The following is a 19,279-nucleotide window of genomic DNA, read 5'->3' on the forward strand; positions in this document are numbered from 1 at the left end:
AAAAGATGATTAGAAGGATGGAAGTGATGCCTTGAGAGGCTGATCTGGAACAGAGACTAGACAGAGCTAGGAGAATAAAGTAGATACTTATTAAAAAGCCTTAAAGAACACACTTTGGGCAGTACAAGAGCCTGGCCTGGGCTACACCCAAGATGGACCCAAAAGAGTCACAAAATGGATGATAAGTCATGAGGTCTCATACTTTCATAAGTTTTGGTCCATTTGCAGATTGGAGTTAATTGTCCAATCATAGCTTCAGGTTATGAAGTCCCATCCTCCTTGTTTTCTCTTTTTCAGTCCCCTGTTGTTTATACTCTTTGACCTGAAGCTCATAATGGTTGTCCTTGGTCTCAAACAGGAAAATAATTGTTTTGTCTTCCTACTCTGTGAAGGGAGCTTATAGATACTTAATATGAACCTCAGAGCTACACCCCTAGGCAGCACAAAATCTGAAATATATCAAAGCTAAAACTTAAAGGCATCAGAAGACATCTCCTAGAAGGAAATGTGGGATAATTAGGATTGTTCAGCCTGGAGAAGAGAAAGCTTCAGGGTAACCTAACTGTGGCCTTCCAGTACCTGAAGGGAGCCTATGAGAAAGATGGAGAGGGACTTATTACAAGAATATGTAGTGACAGGACAAGAGGGAATGGGTTCAAACTGAAAGAGTGTAGGTTTACATTAGACATTAGGAAGAAGCTCTTTATTATAAGGGTACTGAGGCACTGGAATGGATTGACCAGAGAAGTTGTGGATGCCCCAGCTCTGGAAGTGTTCAAGGCCAGGCTGGATGGGGCTCTGAGTAAACCTTGTCTAGTGGAAGGAGTCCCTGCTCATGGCAGGGGGGTTGGAGCAGATGATCTTTAAGGTCCCTTCCAACCCTAACCATTTTTTAAATCTGTGATTTTATAAATCAAGTGAAAAAGGTGCAGTAGTCAAAACTGCAGCTATGGAAAGAGTTCTAAAGAAAATACTGGGCTTACTAATGATGAGGAAAAAAAGTCTTCATGGCCTTGTGGAGTGAGTACCTGAGAAGAGAAATACCTATGAGTGTTCTAACCACAAATACTGAAAAAGTAATCCAGCTTGGTGCAACAACTCAGAGAAACAACTGTGATATAAAGGCAAAATGCTGTGGAAATTGCTCTAGGGAATTGTGACCACAGCAAGAGTTCTTCTACAATCCTTTCAAGAAACAACATAGCACAAAGAAGTGAGTTAGGAGAAAGATGCTTGCTAAAACAGGTAGTTAGAAAGAGGAATTTGAAACAAAAGTTGTATTTTGGAAAAAGCATTCATCCAGAAAATTAAAAGTTCACTTGGAAGAAAGAAGTAAAGCAACACTTTCTTTTTAATTGGTTTACATGCTTACTGTTTATTTCCTAGTAACTGTAGGTGAATTTTCTCTTATAAAACTAAGAAAACTGTTAAGAAGAGTCTTAAATTATTTAGGTGCATAAGTCTGATTTAAGCTCAGAAAGCTTTGTGCTGTCACTTATCTATGCCATTTTTAGAGGCTAAATTGTGGCCATTTTTCATCTCATAACCTGCATATCAACATTTGATGGTGTATAAAATCTAAATGAGAGTTGGCAGAAGGGATCTATAAATGCCACAGGAGAAAGGATTACTTGTTATGATAACTCTGAACAGAGAAAAGAGGATCTCTTAAGACAGCAGTGTACAGCCCCTTGGAGCTACAGAGAAGCAGCAGAGACATTAACAAGTCCTTCAATGATGGTCTCATGGATGTGAGACGTTCCATAACACTTGTCAAATACTTTGTGTTCCCCTAATTTCTAAAATGTTCAAGTTGAGAAGACATACATATCCTTTGAAAGGCAACTTTCTAGAAAAAAACATTCAAGGAAAAAGATTTAAAAGGTTTGTTGCCACATTGCCAAGCCATCATATTTCACAACCCCCCCCTCCCCACTTCACAAGCCAAAGGTTGTGTATGAAAATTAGACAAACAGACATTTAATTTCTAAAGGAAATCCCTTGGTGCAGGTCTGGGTACTGCAGATTTTATAGCAAGGGGACATCTGGGAGCCATATGTGACCACATTTGGAAAGCCACATGTGGATTTATAATTCAGTAAGATGCCATACATCAGGATCATGAATAATGTCAGGTGTTCTAGGAGAAGGAAACATCCTAAACTGAAGTTTATAAAAGTTCAGCATCAGTAAAATACAGAAATGGTGAGCCCTTCATGTAACACTTGCCCCTTCCATGAAAAACACAGAGAGGCTGCCACAAATCTTAGTAGTCAATCCTAGGGTTGCCTTCAGTGAAGGACCAGAATTACTTTCAGATTACCTCTTCCTGCCTCAGGACCTTCTTCCAGACCCATACCAGAGGCACAGCATAGAAACAAATTCACCAGAGCCATCAGACAAATTTCCTGGATCTCACTGATTTCCCCTAAGATACCAAGGAAGAACTAGATTAAATTTGTGTCTACAGCTACTAAATCTTGCCAGTTGGGCAAAAAGGAAATTGAAGGATAAAGATATATATGTTCTGCCTAAAGGATACATGATCTTTTAGATATTTGCTAGAGAACCTGATTGAGCAGTAAAAATATGGAAGTTGTCACCTGAAGAAGTCAGAATAATCCCTTTCCACATCTCACTCCTAAACTTGTTCTTACATGACATTCATCTCAGAGATGCCAAAATACAAATACATGCTAGATACATGTACAAGTAACTTAGTCTGATTCAACAGAATAAAAAGCCAGATGTGAAAGGTTACACATACCCATTTGCCAGTCCTAAGAATTAGGGGAATTCAGATCTATCATACCACCTGTATCTAACAGGAGGAGAAGACACAAGCGTTCCCCAGCTGCAAGGAAAATAATTGTCACAGCATACATTGCAGTTGAGACAGCCACGATACGCAGAGTCACACCATGCCGCTCCAGAAAGCTGCAAGCATTGGCCCTTCTTGTTCTTTAGCCCAAGCTTTTATACCCCTCATGTTCATGCATTGCACTTGTGTGCCTTCTGTTCCCTTTGGTGATGGGTCAGTACACCTGGGCACTCCGTGGTTCATTGCTTTCAATACTGTTCACCTGCTTTTCACAGCTGTAGCCCACTGGGGATGAGGCTCAGCTGCAGCCCCACTCCCCACAGTTAGCACAAACTGTGCATCTACAAATAATGACTTGTAATTCCACTATGCAAGATAGGCAACTAAGCTCTGCATTCAGATACTACAGTGGCCTCCAGAGCACAACCCTAGAGACTCCAGCTCTCCCAACATTCTTGTTCTTTACTCAAGTTGTTGTCTGTCACTCAGTAGATGCTTCTCTACTTAAAAAAGAAAAATACCTGAAAACTTCTTACATTGGAGGACATCCAGGCTTGATTTCAGACCAAACACAGCCATCCTACTTCTGGTGTTGGTATGTCAGCTCTCTCCTGGCAATGAGTGGGACAGATTATCAAGTGAAGCAGCATTGTAATGAACAAACAGAGCACACAACTGTTCATTTCAAGTGTCCACTCCATGGTGAAGGAGGGAACCTGAGTCTCTCAAGCCACTTATTCAGCTCATTCTAGAAATAAACACAATAAAGTTGGAGCACTACCAAGTTGCTTTAATTTTTTCTTCTCTCTAGGTCTCCTATCCAGTATGTATTTCACAGTCTGGAAAGCAAAGCATCACAACTACTGTCTCTTAGTACCTGCTCACTTCCTCATATTTTAAACACCTCAGACATTGTTTAGACCTATTTTCCTGGTCATGAGCAGGAAAAGGATCAGACTCCTGTTTTGAATGTGTAACATGGGCAGGACCTGGCCAAAACTGCTGACTGTCCATGCTAGGAGCACGTGCTCATGATGCTTAAGCATCCTTCACTATAAAAGTTGAAGGATGGAGCACCAAGTATGGAAGACTCTTGAGAAAGCACTCATGCCTCTCTTTATTCTTTATCTTCAAGTTTTATACTTGGCTGGTCCAGAATTGTGTGCTGTGAGCTAGTAATCACTTGCATGCTAAGCAATGGCAAGGGTGCTGTTCAAGCTTCGCTGTTTTCAGTCTGTCAAGACTGTTTGGCCAACCGAACTGTTTGCTGGTCATCTCCTTCCTGCCAGCAAAGGCTGGCTACAAAAAGACATTCACCTGTCCTATAACTGGACTTCCATAAATATTACACAAGAAGCACTAGAAGTTGCAGGCTGAGTGGTGGTTGGTGCATGTTTTACAGCTGGGAAGAATTCACTTATCCAGCAGGTTTTGGTGATTTGGGTGCTGAGCATAGCAGGACTTGTCTCATAAAAAGAGCTTTTTTTCTTTTTTCCTTCTGCCTTTGTCTCTCTTGATTCTGAATCACCAAGAGGCCCATAATCCAAAATTCTACATCATTCAGGCCAGAAAGAGGAAAAAAATTAAGCCAAGACTTGTCCATGCTGGCTGCCTGTGGTTGGTAGAGGACTTTCTGTTCAGAGCTGCGAGACTGACTGGAACTCAGGCTGCCACAAGGAATGGGAAAAAGCTGTGAGGAAAAAAAACATAAGGAAGAATACCCTTACTCACAAAAGGAAGAGCCATCATGCATTTGAAGGTCTTGTACCAGCACAGACTGTATCAATATTGGCTCAGTGTTGTCCCCTTATTGTGTATGAGCAATACCATTGTAATCACCCATGGTTTCATAGTCACCAGACCAATATAACAGCCAGCTGTGTTCTCTGGGTAACATGTTTCCTCTCATCACTATTTTAATCAGATATTTTATATTGGGTTTGAGAAGGGACAAAGATACCTTGCAATGCTCTTCTCCACAGCATATGGTGCAATGCAGTACTCAGAAGAAATAAAATAAATAGTAAATTAATTGGATTGTTGGACAATATAACCAGCACCTTGCATGCTTAAAAATGCTTAGCCATCTTGATGAGCCTACAGGAAGTTGTCATAGCTTGGGATGTAGCCCTGAGCATCTAGAGGATATAAAGTTATAAACAAGTTCCTACTTGGTGTTACAACTAAGTATAATTTCCCCACAAATAAACTCAGATTCATCATTTTAGAGTGGCATCTAACATTTCTCCATGCAGGAAAATGAATCCCAGTCTTTATGAACAATCATGCATAGAATTCTATGTCTTAAACACAGTCACAGTACTCTATCTAAATAGAATGTATGCCCACTGGACATAGTAACAAGAGGATTATTGGAATCTGAATGAGAAACAAACATTCTTTCTGCATGAATCATGCTGCTCAAACAGCAGATTTAAATTGACTGCATTTCAAATTATGGTAGAGAGGAATGAAGAGCTACAGGTTCTATAAGGGCACAACTTCACTCTAACTCACTATTCCAAAAAGTGAGATGTTGAATGTGCCTTCTTTCTTTCAGCTTCTTTACTGAGCTTCTAAGTGAGTTATTCAGTTCTGTTATCCAAACTGTCCCCAATGCTTATAGACACAAAAAATCTGCAATTACCTTCTGTGGGCCAGTACTAAGGAAAAAGGGAAAAGACACCCCATTCTATAACAAAATGGTAGATTTTACAACCTTACACAGAAATGAGGGCTCTCCTGTTGATTTTTTCTTGTTCCAGGAATTATGCACTCAATAGTGAATAAATTCTATTATAATACTAAAACTAATTTATTTCTATTGGAACATGAAAGATTTTTCCTTCTAATCAGGAACTCAGCACCAAAATAGAGTGTGCCTTCAAAAAAAGAAAGAAACAATCAGGCTTTGCTATTATTTGATGTCATTGTCTATCCAAGCATAAATTATTCAAGTCTGTATATTATATACGTTTCCAGCACAGTCAACATATATGTATTCAAATTACAAAAATGTGATTTTTTTTTTTTTTTTGTTTGGGTTTTTATTTTTCACTTTGAGACTCTCTTTTTTTGATCTTTCAGTACTTTTCTCACTCATGATACATCTCATAGATATGTGAAAGGGATTTTTTCTTCTAGGGTACCAAAGGTGTTGGTATGGCAGGCAAGATGGAGATAGAGATTTCTTCAATTACATGTTCACTTCCCATTGCTCTCCTGTGATAATTCTCTATTAGAGACAGTGATTCCAGCTGCCATTAGCCAAGATGAACTTGCCTAATCCAATTGCCTGTGTTAGCCTTTATATCAAACTCCAAAGCTTCCACTTGCTTCCCAGAAATACTTCCATTTAAAACATTAAGATTTTACTGGCTTTATCCTTACATACAATTTTTATTTGTCCTCTTTTTTTGCACAACTGTAATAAAATAGGCAAAGCTTCTATTAATTTTCAGATGCATTGCAGAAGAAAAATCAATGTAAACTAAAATAACAGAATTCTAATTTATTACTATTAGGAAATGAGAACCACAGCATTGAATAACATTGCAGTTACTAGATTAAAGAGTCTCCTCCTCTATTGCAAATTGAAAAAAAAAAAAGATTTTTTTTTTTTTTGCTTAATTTACCCTTTATTTCTTCTAGAAGCACTGGTTTTATTATCTAATCAATACAATTTTTAATGACTGATGCAGAATGAAACATAGCTGGTTTCAAGTACCAACTGCTATGCCTGCCCATATGCATTACAGCTTTACTTTCACTTTAAGCAATTAACCAGCTGCAAAATGGTCAGAACCAAGTGAAATCCTCATTCAGAGAGAATTGTTTCTTCAGCAATCTACTACACAAAAACTGTATCTACACTTCTACTTCTAGGAATGCCATAGCCAACACTATTCTATTCAGGGTAAATGGCAAAGGATTCAGCTGTAGCAGTCATCTTTTAGAACAGAGATACTGTTAGTAGTACCTTTTTTGTAACAAATGATGAAACTTCTCTAATTCAGTATTACATAATAAATTACTGAAATAGATAATAAAATAAAACAGGTGAAAAACCTTGATGTTAATTTTCTATTCATGCTAATCCCCTATATTTAATTACTGGTTTCTGACAAAAACTTCCTCACCAAAATGGTTATTTTCTTTAAACAGTGTTTGTTTTTTCCAGAAATTTAATTTTTACAGAGAAAGTTCCACGGAATTTACATTATTTTTTTAAATCACCCTTATAACCTTACAAGAATTCAATTACTATTAAAATTCTGGGGCCTGTATGATGATATGCAGTTAGATTTAATTCAGTATAATTAGACTGAGCCAATAGCTAACACATTTTCAACCTGACGCAAGTCAGATTTTCTCTTCTTTTCCCTTGATACATGTCAGCAATAACAGTTCTGTTAAGATCAGTAGAGTTAATTATTCCTTTGCCTATGTGAAGCAGCAACATTACTGGGAAAAGTCTGTAGACAAGAGAATAACAGCCTACATACGAAAATCTGATAGATCATTGGGCCAATGTACAGTAGCTGCTTTAAGGATGAAAAATAATTGTCTTTGCTTTGCTTTATGTGTGCTTAGCACATAGTCCACATCCTGTTATGATGTTGGACTTAAAACCCAATTATGAACAAAAAAAGATACACATATTAGACCCCAGTTCTGGCCTTGCCTATCTGTGCATTTCCCATTCACTCAGAAATTCACTCTTCTCATCCACATACCATAAATGACAAATTTTGCTATTTTCATCATATTGACTTCAACATACTTGGTGCAAGGAGCTATACAGGGTTATTTTTCACAGAGGTGAGTAATATAAAATGACCATATACATAATGCAGCAATGGGAACCTAAAGATGAGGCAATCCTATGATATTTTAAGAAAACTACTTTAGGTTACATATCACATAGGTAATCAGTTTTATGCAAGATAATCACCCTCAATCAGAGTAAGCAAGCAGAATTTAAAACCTTTTTAAATGTGGTTTACTTTTAATTTGTTTTGATTATATTTATGGCCTTAAAATACAAAAAAAAAAAAAAAAGCCTTTTTTAATTCTCTCTCCTGAAATATTTAGACTCAAATCACTGAAAAAAATCCATATCCTTTCTCTTAACATGATAATGGATTTATTATGTTGCTTCATTATCTACACAGAAGTGTCTTTTGAGCTGACATTTCTATGCATAAAACCTAAATTATGGTCCAAATGTCAGCTGAAAAAGACTCTCAGTTGTGGCTCCTGCTGTCTCTCCCAGCTCAGTCTCTTTTTACAAAAACAGCAATACAAACACTCTACAGAAATAAAAAGAGTGAGGAAAAATGATGCACACAGACTCCACAGGCAACCAACATCCCAGCAACTCTCTCCAAAAGCACGGATGACCATTCTGAGGATAAGTACATGTGAAGCTGTGTCAGAAATGACACTCAGTTTGTCACTACAAAGTCAATTCAACAAAGCCCTTCCAGATTTTTCACAGGCACTATATACAGACTCACCATAAAAATTGCAGTGAAATTGTGGAACCAGCTCAGTTGCTACTCTGTGGCCTAAAGAAAAATTATTTCATTTGCTAGACACCCAGAAAAATCTCCTACGCATACCAGCACACTCTGTTTGCATGTAATCAGAGTACACTGAAGAAGCTACAAACTTATATTTAGGCATCACTAAGGAAAACTAGTGATGGAGGGAGGGAATAGAAGCATGCAGACAGTTTGATGTAGGGAAAATGTACCCAGAGTGCATGCCAAAATCTGCTAAATTTATTTAAAGGTAATTTGGAAAAGATGGCAACAAAGAATAATCAGGAATTATCTTTTATACACTTTCTTATCTCCTCCACTGCTTTGACTGTCTGTCTAAATTGAATCAGCTTCTATGATTTGCCTTAAGGAAGAACAATTAACTGCTGCTAGCTGCAGTCCCAGATTCCATGCATCATGCCATTTCTGCTCCAGCTAGGAAGGAAATGAATATATTACAGTCTTCCATGCATGTCTTCAGTAGATCTCCACCTTGAACAGGACTCTCACAAGCTCTCCTCTTAATCTGATCTGTTTCAACAACAAACAGCCCATCAAAGTGAAAACTTCACATGCAAAGGTGACATCCTGATCTCATTATAGTCAATTGCAAAATTCCTCACACACAAATAAAATCTATGATGTCTTCAGTCAAGGTCCTAATACTGTTAATATTAGTGTCACCCTCAGCAAATTTTTAGATGTCATTTCCTTTCACCTTCTTTTGAAACTTGAATTTTCTTCATAATCTGGATCAGTATAAATGATGTGCATTAGCACAAGGAAGAAGAATGGTTGATCAGCTCTCAAAAGTCCTAAAGCAAGTCTCATCACATTAATAGGCTGATACTGATCCAGTACATGTATCTCACTAAAATGCTACAAAAACCTAGGGTTGCACACCCATTAATCACATTAAACCTGTCCCCTTTTTCACTAGTTTCTGAAGTTAGTAAGTGGATTTTTTGGTCAAGAGGCTAACTTCACTTTTCAGTCAAAAGGAAGCCTTGAGCCCTTGTTCCAACTGTTGTAAAGATAACAATATTTAACCATATTTTCATAACAGAATTTTTTTTTTTTTTTTTTTTTGGATGGGGTGAAAGCATACAGCCAGATGGAGAGGAAGACAAGGTATATATGATGGCATAGAATAAATGAGCAGTTGAATATTCCCTTACGTGGTTTCTTCATTCACAGTCTTCATAGGAGACTAATATGTTTGAAATAGGAGACCTAGCATCCCTAAAAAAATTTACTTATCTTTTCTTTGTTACACTCTGTTCAACAGTGCAGAGTGTCCACCTTCAAGCACAGAATGTACATATGCAAGAGGAAGGGACTGCTAGGCTAGTACTGCAGTGGATATCCATAAATTAAACATACAAATTAAATCTACAAATGAAAATACCTTTCTCTGATTCATACCTTGGCTTGGATTCCCCCCTGAACTATTCACTCTGGTAGGCTGTGGTCCTGATTTCCACAGGATTGCATCTTGACTATGTCTTCACTCTATTCCTGTGGATGAGATTCAACTTCAGTCCCCTGCTGCTTCCTAATTGCTCTGATTTTTATGGAAAGAAAACTGAGTACACTGAGGCCAAAAAGAATCCTATGGCAATCTCCTTCAAGATCCCTGCTGCTGATTATGGCAGTTAGGAGGACAGACCTAAACCACATTAGAGGACTATGATGTGTTTCAGGTGTAGAAAATTATTTTCCATTTCAACTCACTGATCTTTCAATTTATAATATGTTTTCAGAGCATATATAGAGTAATTATTTATATCCCAACTAAAACAGCTTCAACTCCAAATGCAATATCAAAAATCTGCTTAACTAATAGTATGACTTTTTAATGAATGTTGATTATATTGACTGCCAAAAGGGAAAACATAAAAGATTGGAATGGCAACTGTATGTATTTTATACTGTCCACAGATTGCTTTAGATCTAACCTATATATGGACAACTGAAGAGCTATCAATCTATGAAACAAATGAATAATTTACACATTTTATGCACCAAATAATTACTATGTGCATGCTGCTTATTTCCAGTTCTGAATTAGGTTAAATTTTTTCCTTGGAAATCTTACATTCATGCCTGCAGTTCACCCACCTCTTGTAAAAGCAAGGTTTAGGTCAATAGTTAGATACCCTGGAGACTTAATGTTAACTTGTCAAAATTTTGAGTAATCAGAATTTTGTATAATTAAATGCCTAGACATACAAAATGTTTGTGTCACATAATTTTCTTCATATGCTTCTATAAAGGAGATATAATAATGCATATAAAGTGTTTTAAAATAAAATTCCAATATCACATTATTTGCCTACTCCAAAATAACATGATTCAAAAACTTTCCTGAGAAGAAATATCAAATTAACTTTGTTTTCACATAAGCTGCAATAACAAATTCTTAAAAGCATACAGTAGCTTGAATTAATTTTATGGTTGCAAGACAGTAAAGTTCTCCCTAATGTCTCATTCCTGGATTGTTATAATTTGGTGCTATTTACTGTTTGGTAGATTTACCAATGTGAAGTTCTTTGTATTCAGTTTACTCAAGCACTAGACCTCATCTGGAATACTGCATCCAGTCTTGGTGCTCCAAATAACTGAATGAAGCTTCTCCAGAATCTGTCAAAGTTGGAAAGGGCTCAAGGACTTGCCCAAATGAAAGCTGTGAGAGCTGGACCTGTTCATCCTGAAGATGAGGCAGCCTTAGCAGGGACCTAACACCAGCCTGTCAGTGCCTAGGAAGAGCTTTACCAAAAAGATGGAGCCAGGTTCTTCACAGGCACAAGAATGAGAGAAAATACTCATTAATTGAAACTGGGAGGCTATAACTCAACATAAAGAAGAAAAAGTGCTATCAGGCTAAGTAAGTATGGGGTATGATTGTTTAGAGAAGTTGTGGAATTGCTTTCCTTGGAGCTTTTCTAGGCAGAATTGAACTAATCCCTAAACAACACAGTCTAAATTCTATGTTGACTCTATTTTGACCAACAGGTCCCTTCCAACCTTTGTGATTTAGTGTAATAATGAGCATTACAAAAAGTATCAGGAAATTAAATTTTCAGACTGAGCTTAATACAATTAGGACACATCACTGAAGCTTTTCAAAAAAGGAGATGAAGTATTATGACCTTTGGACAACAAAATAGAGAGATTTCTGAGGGCACATTCTGATCACATTTACTGAGAAAATCTAAATTCAAACTGAAAAGCATATAGAGAAGGAAACAGAGATATCTGGTGGAATAGAGATATTCTCCCATGAAAATAAACCAGAAGAGTAAATTCAGGCTGACTTAATAAATGCTCAGCAGATGTATGACTTCTCTTTGACCAAGAAGTAAAATGAGGTAAGTAAAATTAGGGTTATCAGACAATTTCTATTTACATAAGTACAAATGGACCATGTACCAATCTATTCACCTAAACTTCTCCTTGCAAGTATATAAACATCTCTATGTCCCTTCCTTGCAAAGTTTATAGCTGGCAACCAGCATCAAGGCCAACAATAAAAGTTTATTTAGGGGAAAAAGAAGGCAATGGGAGAAATAAAAACATAAAATGGGGGAAAGGTAACTGTAAAAGCAAAAGGAGAAAATTAAAAGGGGAAAAGGAAAGCTCCAGTGGCTAGTCAGGAAGACACCTGCCAGGGTTTCCCCATTAAGCACCCTTTCCCAGGTGTCCTCTCCTGTTTATCAGGTGGTGCACCATACTACTTTTCCCACGGAAACCACATAAATTTCCCCATAGTCTGTTCAAATTCCCTAATGCCTGTCCCCTGTTATGATGCCATTAGCCCTGAATGAAGTCATTTTTGATCAGAGACTGGTGTTGCAAACTAGCTAGCTATTACTGGGGAAAGCTGGGCAAATAATTGTCTTCCTCCTAATGCAAACTAAAAGCTGCAAAAAAAAACATGCAAGTAAAGGCTGGTGAAAGGGCTGGACTCTTACAGCAGTGTCAGTCACCTCCCTGACATAAGAGCAGTAGCACAGTATGGAGGCACAAGGCTATGAGAATAACAGTATGGGACCAAGAGCATGAGGACAGGAAGGCAAACACTGCCCTAGAAGCTTTGGTGAAGGGTGATACAGCTGCAATGGAAAGGCAGCTGCAAATGGAAGATCCTTGGTGCTGTAAAAGGCTGAGGCACAAAAGGCACTGTGCAGCACCACTTCCTTTATGAATAAGTTCAGGCTCAAATCTTCACATATCTTGTATGCACACAAAATTGGCATCCTTCAGGGCTGCCGATTTATCTTATGCACTGCATCACCTTTTCAAAATACTCTTTAGATGAGATCTTCACTTCTCTTGCAGGTTAATAGAGCATGGAAACATAAGCTGGACTCTGAACATGACAGTGGAGGCTCATCCATGCTCAGACTAAACCAGAAAACCAGACTCAAGTCTGAATGAAACCCCAAGAGTGACAGTCATCCATTCTAGAGAAGGAGCACTCTATCTTGAACAGAAATGAGCTAAAAGACTGAGCATCTCAGAGCAGGAATCAAATGAAGAGATAGAGAATCCATCATCTTCAATCCCAAAACTGAGGAACTGGGGACAAATAAAAGACCTTACTAATACGTAAGGAATCATCTTCTTACCAGCACTTATGAGCTACCTTCACTGAAAACCATTCCATCTTCTTAAACAAAAATAGTTTATAGTTATGCAATAGATTTAAAACAAATTATCCTAATAGTTGCTACAAATCATAAACAAACTTCAACAATGTATCATGGTTTGTGAATGACCAATGTTAACATTATATTGAAATATACCATTAACAATAAATTACTGGAAAATAAGAACAAATTCCTATTACCTTTCCATCTCATAATCAACATCATACATTGAGTTAATGCTAATTAATTCAAGTAAACATCTGCTTGAAGGTTGTGTAACAAAAGTTTTCAATCACTTTTCCTCATAAATAAATGTCTAAATTTCATATCATCCTGTCCACCTTGACTTGGTGAGAATGCATGAACAGTAAAATCTAACCAATCCAAAGACCTGTTCAGAATCCAACACCTTTTCCCCAGATGTCCAACAGCAAATGTATAAGGAAAAGTGAGGAAGTGCAATGCAACCATTGCATAATCTGAAGCCTCCAGATTATTTGCTGGTTAGGGATGTTCTGATTCAGAAGCATTATGTCTCTGCTTTCTAGCCTTTATTTTTGGGGTTTTTTTTCTTTTTTTATCTAGGAATTTGTCCAAATATTTTTTTTTAACTCATGTTAACTTTTTGCATTGACAAACTTATTTGGCAGAAAGTTATACAATTATATTTTGTACAAAAATGGAGAAGTAGGGAGCAGTGTGGGTATATCGTCACAGGAAAGGTCTAAATTGGGCTCAAAGTATTGAAACATTAATTTTGAGCAGTAGTTAAGCACTATTTCACTGTAATTTTTTAGCTTCTTGAAGATGAATCTATAGATTAGCAGGACAAATAAGCTTTGTAATTTATTATTAAAGTTGTAACAATAATCTCAACACTAGCACAGTCTTACCCAGCACACACTGATGTTCACAATATAATGAATTTGTTACAAGTTATACTGAGTGACGAAAAGATTCTTCAGTCATGTATGATCATCCTAATTTAAAAACTCAAAACCAAAAGGAGAAAATGAAAGGCGATTTCATCAAGAAATGTCAGCTCTAAATTGCCTTACTCATCTATCAGTTTCAGCAAACAATATAACAAAAACATTAAGTGATTCAGCAATGCAACATTCTCTGCCTATTTATCTGGAAATCATAAGCTTTGAAGCATGACAAATATGTTTTATCATAGAATAGCCTAATGTTCTGTCTTTACATGAGCACTAGCTTTAATTTAACTCAGCAGATGTATTATGTACCTTCTTAATTGCAGCAACTTAAAGAACATTTTCTTACTTTTGAGGAGACTGGAAACTCTGATGAATACTCATGCCTTCAATTTGAATTTATATGGAAAGTTCATGTAAACAGCATGCTTATAGCCACAATACTTTCTATTGCAGTTTCAATACACATACCCTTAAGTAGCTTTAAATTAGTTAGTCTGAATACTGGTGAATATAAAACAACAATATTACAAACATTCTGGTAAATATGTGCTTAATTTACCAATTTGGAGATGATTAGACTACATCCCAACTCTTTTGTCATTTTTCATTGGTTATATTTTTCATTCACAACAGGATTTGATTACTTTCAAAGCTACATTTCGCCTACTAACCATCAACTGAATACTAATAAGCTAACTACTGCAAGTACATTTAGGTATCATCAGTACTCATGGCAGTATTCATGGTAACCCATACCAGGATTCATACAATTTTCAGGACAGGTAAACTTAAATTTGATACATATATTCAGTATGCAAGTAATATTTCTAACAGCAAGTTCTATGGGGTAGAACTTCTGTTTCAGGTAGTAAGATGAAGAACTGAAAGTTATTTTCCAGTTTACATGCTTTTCAGAAAGTATATTATTTTTATAACTGAATCTCTTTTTAATATTATTTTTATCAAGAAATTAGAAAATACATATGCCACTTAATTATAGAATTATCTTTTTTTTTTTTCCACAGAAATAAATTATAATAGGAATAACTGCTCTAAATTAAGCATGTATCGACTTCCAGCAGTGAAGACACTATTTTGCTTTTGTTTTTAAACTGCTCTGGGAGCAGGAAGATGCTGGTGAACTGAAGATACACAGCAGCTTACAAATTATTGTTCCCATTTAGTCATGTAGACCAAGTTTCATTTGTGAAAAAGCAATTTAATGGAAAACCAAACACTACTGTTTTCAAAACTATCATTTTAAAGTCAGATTCAAGACATTTGGGTGTGTAACACATTTACACAGACTTACAGAAGAATCTGACACTGAGACCAGTGCTTTGGATAGGCTTAACTATGGTGCTGTGTTTGCATCAAGATGGTCACCGAGAAGTATAATGGCATTCTTTTCTATTTTTTGGAAGTCTGAACTGACAGTGACATTTTTTTTTTTAAAAAAAGACAGCTATTTCAATATTTGTATGAAAATACTTGCACCAGTGGTACACCAACATGACTGACTGCAGCTTTTCTCTGGAGCCATGACATGTTTATTCCGAATGTTTTGGATCACATCTTTGCCATGACAATGAAAAAGAGCTGCTAAAATAGTGTATTATTTGCATCATTCATGGTAGAAAGTTCTATGCAGATAAGACATAGCTACTTTACACAAATAACAATGCAACTTAAATGTATGAAGGGATGGAATTGCCTTCCAAGACTGCTCCGGTGTTATGACAGAGAACAAGCTGGCATCTCTTTGTGAACAAAGTAGGTGTTCCTGGTACAACACATATATGAGCTGGGGCCACTGATACAGAAATGTGTTGGACACGAGGGAAAATTTAGAGACACTAAGCAACAAGATAACTTCAAAAGATACAGGGATGCTGTTGCGGAGCTAGGTGTGTGAGGAGAGAAGATAGGAGTAGGACAAGACATTTGAGTAGGACAGGACATTTGAAAACCTTAATGTAAAATACTTTCTGTTTTTTGTTCATGAGTTCTCATCACAGCTACAGGTCTTTGTGAGCTTGCAAATTAAATGCTGAATAACTGTCACAAAACTATTCTTCTGTCACAGAAAATAAAATGTCAAGGAACTAAAGCTGACAATGTTGAAAGACAAATGTTTAAAAATCCTCAGTTTCTGTGTCAGAGCTTGTTCTATGCTGTTTGTGACAGAGCATCTCAACAACTTTTGCATCAAAAAAGCACATTCATGTATTTTCATATGTCAAAAGGTCTCCACAATCCACCTCATTACTTCTTCCTCAAAGATTGGCTTGTTTTAAATATTTGTCTACACTTAAATTCTCATGTTGTTTAACAGGGGGTTTAACATCAGAGCACTTAAAAATATAAACTGCTGTGGCTCAGGATAGGTATTTAAAAATGAATACGCATTTTGTGCATTATGAGTAATACCTGATTTTTTTCTATAAGAGTGATAAGCATGAATGATTACTGATTCCTATAATGTTCCATTGCATATCAAAACTCAGACATTTTAGATGAGTCAAAACAACTGTACCTTTGCTGGAAACTACCCTCCTCACGTCCTGCGCTGCCGACCGGGAAGCTGCCGGCCCGGATGCACACACCGCTTTGCCACCGTACATACAATTATACAAAATTCTGGCCACCCACCCGGCACCGGGACGGGACGGGACGGGACGGGACGGGACGGGACGGGACGCCCCCGCCCTCAGCCTGCTGCCTGCTCCGGGCAGTCCGGCACCGGCCGGGCGGCGGTGCCCGGGGAGGGCGCGCCCCACCTGCTCGGCCGCCGCGGGGCAGCTCCCCCGGCGCCCTCCGGAGCTCCGCGGTCCTCGCCGACCGTGGGGAGCCGGCACCGCCCGCTGGGCTCCAGCAGCCGACTCGGCCACGGCCGCGCAGGACGCGGGGGTGGCAGAAGATCCCCCGGACCCAGAAACGCAGCACCCGCCCGGCAGGGCAAGCGCTCGGGGAACTGCTCCTCCACTCACCCTCCCGCGAAGTAAAACTTGCCAGGGGCGGCTGCATCCCCCCTCCCCCGCCACTTGCCAGCCCTTACACGGTCCAACTTTCCGAAACCTTCCCGAAGGTCCCAAAAATACCGCCGCGGCAGGTCGAGGACAACGTCCGGGTGGCGGGACCGGCCGGCCCCGCACTCGCTGCCGCCGCACCGGGGGCCGGAGCGGAGCGGAGGGGCAGCCGGCCGGTGCCACTCACCTTCCCGCTGCTCCGCCTTATCTCTTCGCTCGCGGGCTGCAACTTCCAGCGCTCCCCGCAACTGCCATCTTCCAGGAGCGACGGGGGAAGGAGCGGGGCGGCGCAGGGAGGAAAAGTTGCGGCAGCAGCGGCCGCGGCGGCGATGAGGCGGCGTTTAGGGGGCGACTAGGTGGCGATTAGGTGGCCATCGCGCCGGCGGGGCGAGCCTGTGCCGTGCGCGGCGGGCGGGCGGGGCGGCGGCGGCAGCTGGCGCGGGGCTGCGCGCTGCGATCGCCGCCCGTGGCGACGCGGGGAGGATTTGCTAAAAATAGCGGCTGGCTGGGCTCGGCGCGGCGCGGCGCGGCGCGGGGGGCGGGGAGCGGCCGGGCTGCGGCGCTCCCCGCCGCGGCCGCTGGGGGCCGGGCGGGCCGGGCCGAGCGGCGCCGCCGCCGGGGCAGCGCCGGGCGGGTCCGGGCTCGGAGCCCCCGCGGCTGCGGGGGACCGGCTGGCGGCGGAGCCCTGGGCTGTTCCACGGCACCCTTGCCGCTGGTGGGCTCTGTCCCCTCGGGCTGGCACACCTGCCTGCCCTGCCAGCCGAGGCACGGCGGGGTGGAGCGGGGACGCGCGGCCGGGACGGCACCGCGCTGCTTCCACCGGCTCTCGGCACCGGGAGAAAGGAGGTGTCACAGGCCGTGAATGTGATTCTGTGTCCCTGGGCTGTCACAGCCCGGGATGATTGCACATTTCTCTAGTGCTGCTTCCATCTCATGGTCTTCTTACCAGTCTCACTCAATATTTCTCCTCTAATATTTCACTTAGAGGATGCCCACCTTTCTGAATGCACACTCAGTCTCTTTGGTAGCGATCAAGAGTCTCCAGAATTCTCTTTTCCTAATACAGCTTTATACAGCATATATAGCACTCCGGTCAATGGAATCGGTCTTAGCCACATTTACTTCTAATCTAAATTTTTTTGATAGATCTCTTCATTACTCTGGAGATAAAGTGTCACTTTTTATTTCTTCTCTTCCAGGGAAAGATTAGGAGTTTAGTTCTTGGATATGTAAGCAATCAAAAAAAAAAAAAAAAAAAAAAAAAAAAAGCTGTCTTCCACCTAAAGTGGAAGTTTCATGCTGCATTTTAATTGATTTTTTTTTTTTTTTTGAGATTGATTCTATTTATTCTTTCTAGAATGCATTGCTTTCAGATGTGCTTTTCAGAAACAAGTGTTTCAAATTGTTATTTCCAAGACTGGTGAAGTTAGAAAAAAGGCGAAGCTGCTAAAAAAAAGAGGTTTGGAATTTGGGCCTGAATGGCATTTATTGCTCAAGGAAGAAAACAGATGAAAATCAAGTGTGGTAAGCAGTGGTTTTTGTGACCCTCAAAATAAATCTCACTTCTCAAAACTAGAAATATAGCTGTGTCTGAGTATGTTTCAACTTGGAAAGGAATCTCATTTGTTTGTTTTGGTTTGTGTTTTAGTTTGGGTGTCAGTTTCAGTGGCATTGCTGGATGTTAAGTCATGGAGTGCCGTGTGACAGATCCAAGTCCAGACTAATGAAATCACACAGCACTGTTTCCTTGACAGATCAATACACTTCAAACTGATCCATAACTTTTGTTTCATTATATACTCTTGCCCTCTGTCTACTCAAAGGAAGCATCAGCATTATAATTAGGTTTCAAAAGACTAGTCACCATTCTAATGATATATTGGGAACTCCTGAATTTATATTGGAAAATAACATCTCTGAGACACCTCCATGTTTGGATACTGCTTTGCTTGCCCCACTTATTTCCACTCAGTGCTAATAAATATAATAAAGTGGTGGTGCATGGTAGTTATATTCACCAGGCTTTATCTTGCTTTTGCTATATCTACTCATGCTGTTTCATTTCTTCATTATCTACTTCTAATCCTACAGACCAAAAAATGATTTATAGGCTTGACTGACTTGCTGAAGTGAATATGTGCAGTTCTTCATTCAAATGTAGCATTCCCTATGTTATCACTGTCTTTCTGAGTTATTACAAACATTTACTGAAAATCATGGGGATGACAAAAGAATGTGCTGTGCCTGCATTATAAGCTTAATTTATAAAACTTGAGATGGGGTCTGAAATCCT

General features: G+C 39.4%; 1 protein-coding gene across 2 annotated transcripts in view; it reads right to left on the reverse strand.

Annotated features, from left to right (window-relative positions):
• The window catches only part of HDAC9 (histone deacetylase 9), a 458,209-nt gene extending 440,791 nt beyond the window's left edge, over positions 1-17,418 (reverse strand). For both annotated transcript variants that reach the window (XM_077787618.1, XM_077787599.1), the window contains exon 1: positions 17,174-17,418. The gene's annotated coding sequence lies outside the window, so the exon portion shown is untranslated. The remainder of the gene's footprint in view (positions 1-17,173) is intronic.
• Between the last annotated feature and the right edge of the window lie 1,861 nt (positions 17,419-19,279).

Source organism: Lonchura striata, chromosome 1, assembly GCF_046129695.1.
Source record: "Lonchura striata isolate bLonStr1 chromosome 1, bLonStr1.mat, whole genome shotgun sequence".
Lineage (NCBI taxonomy): Eukaryota > Metazoa > Chordata > Aves > Passeriformes > Estrildidae > Lonchura > Lonchura striata.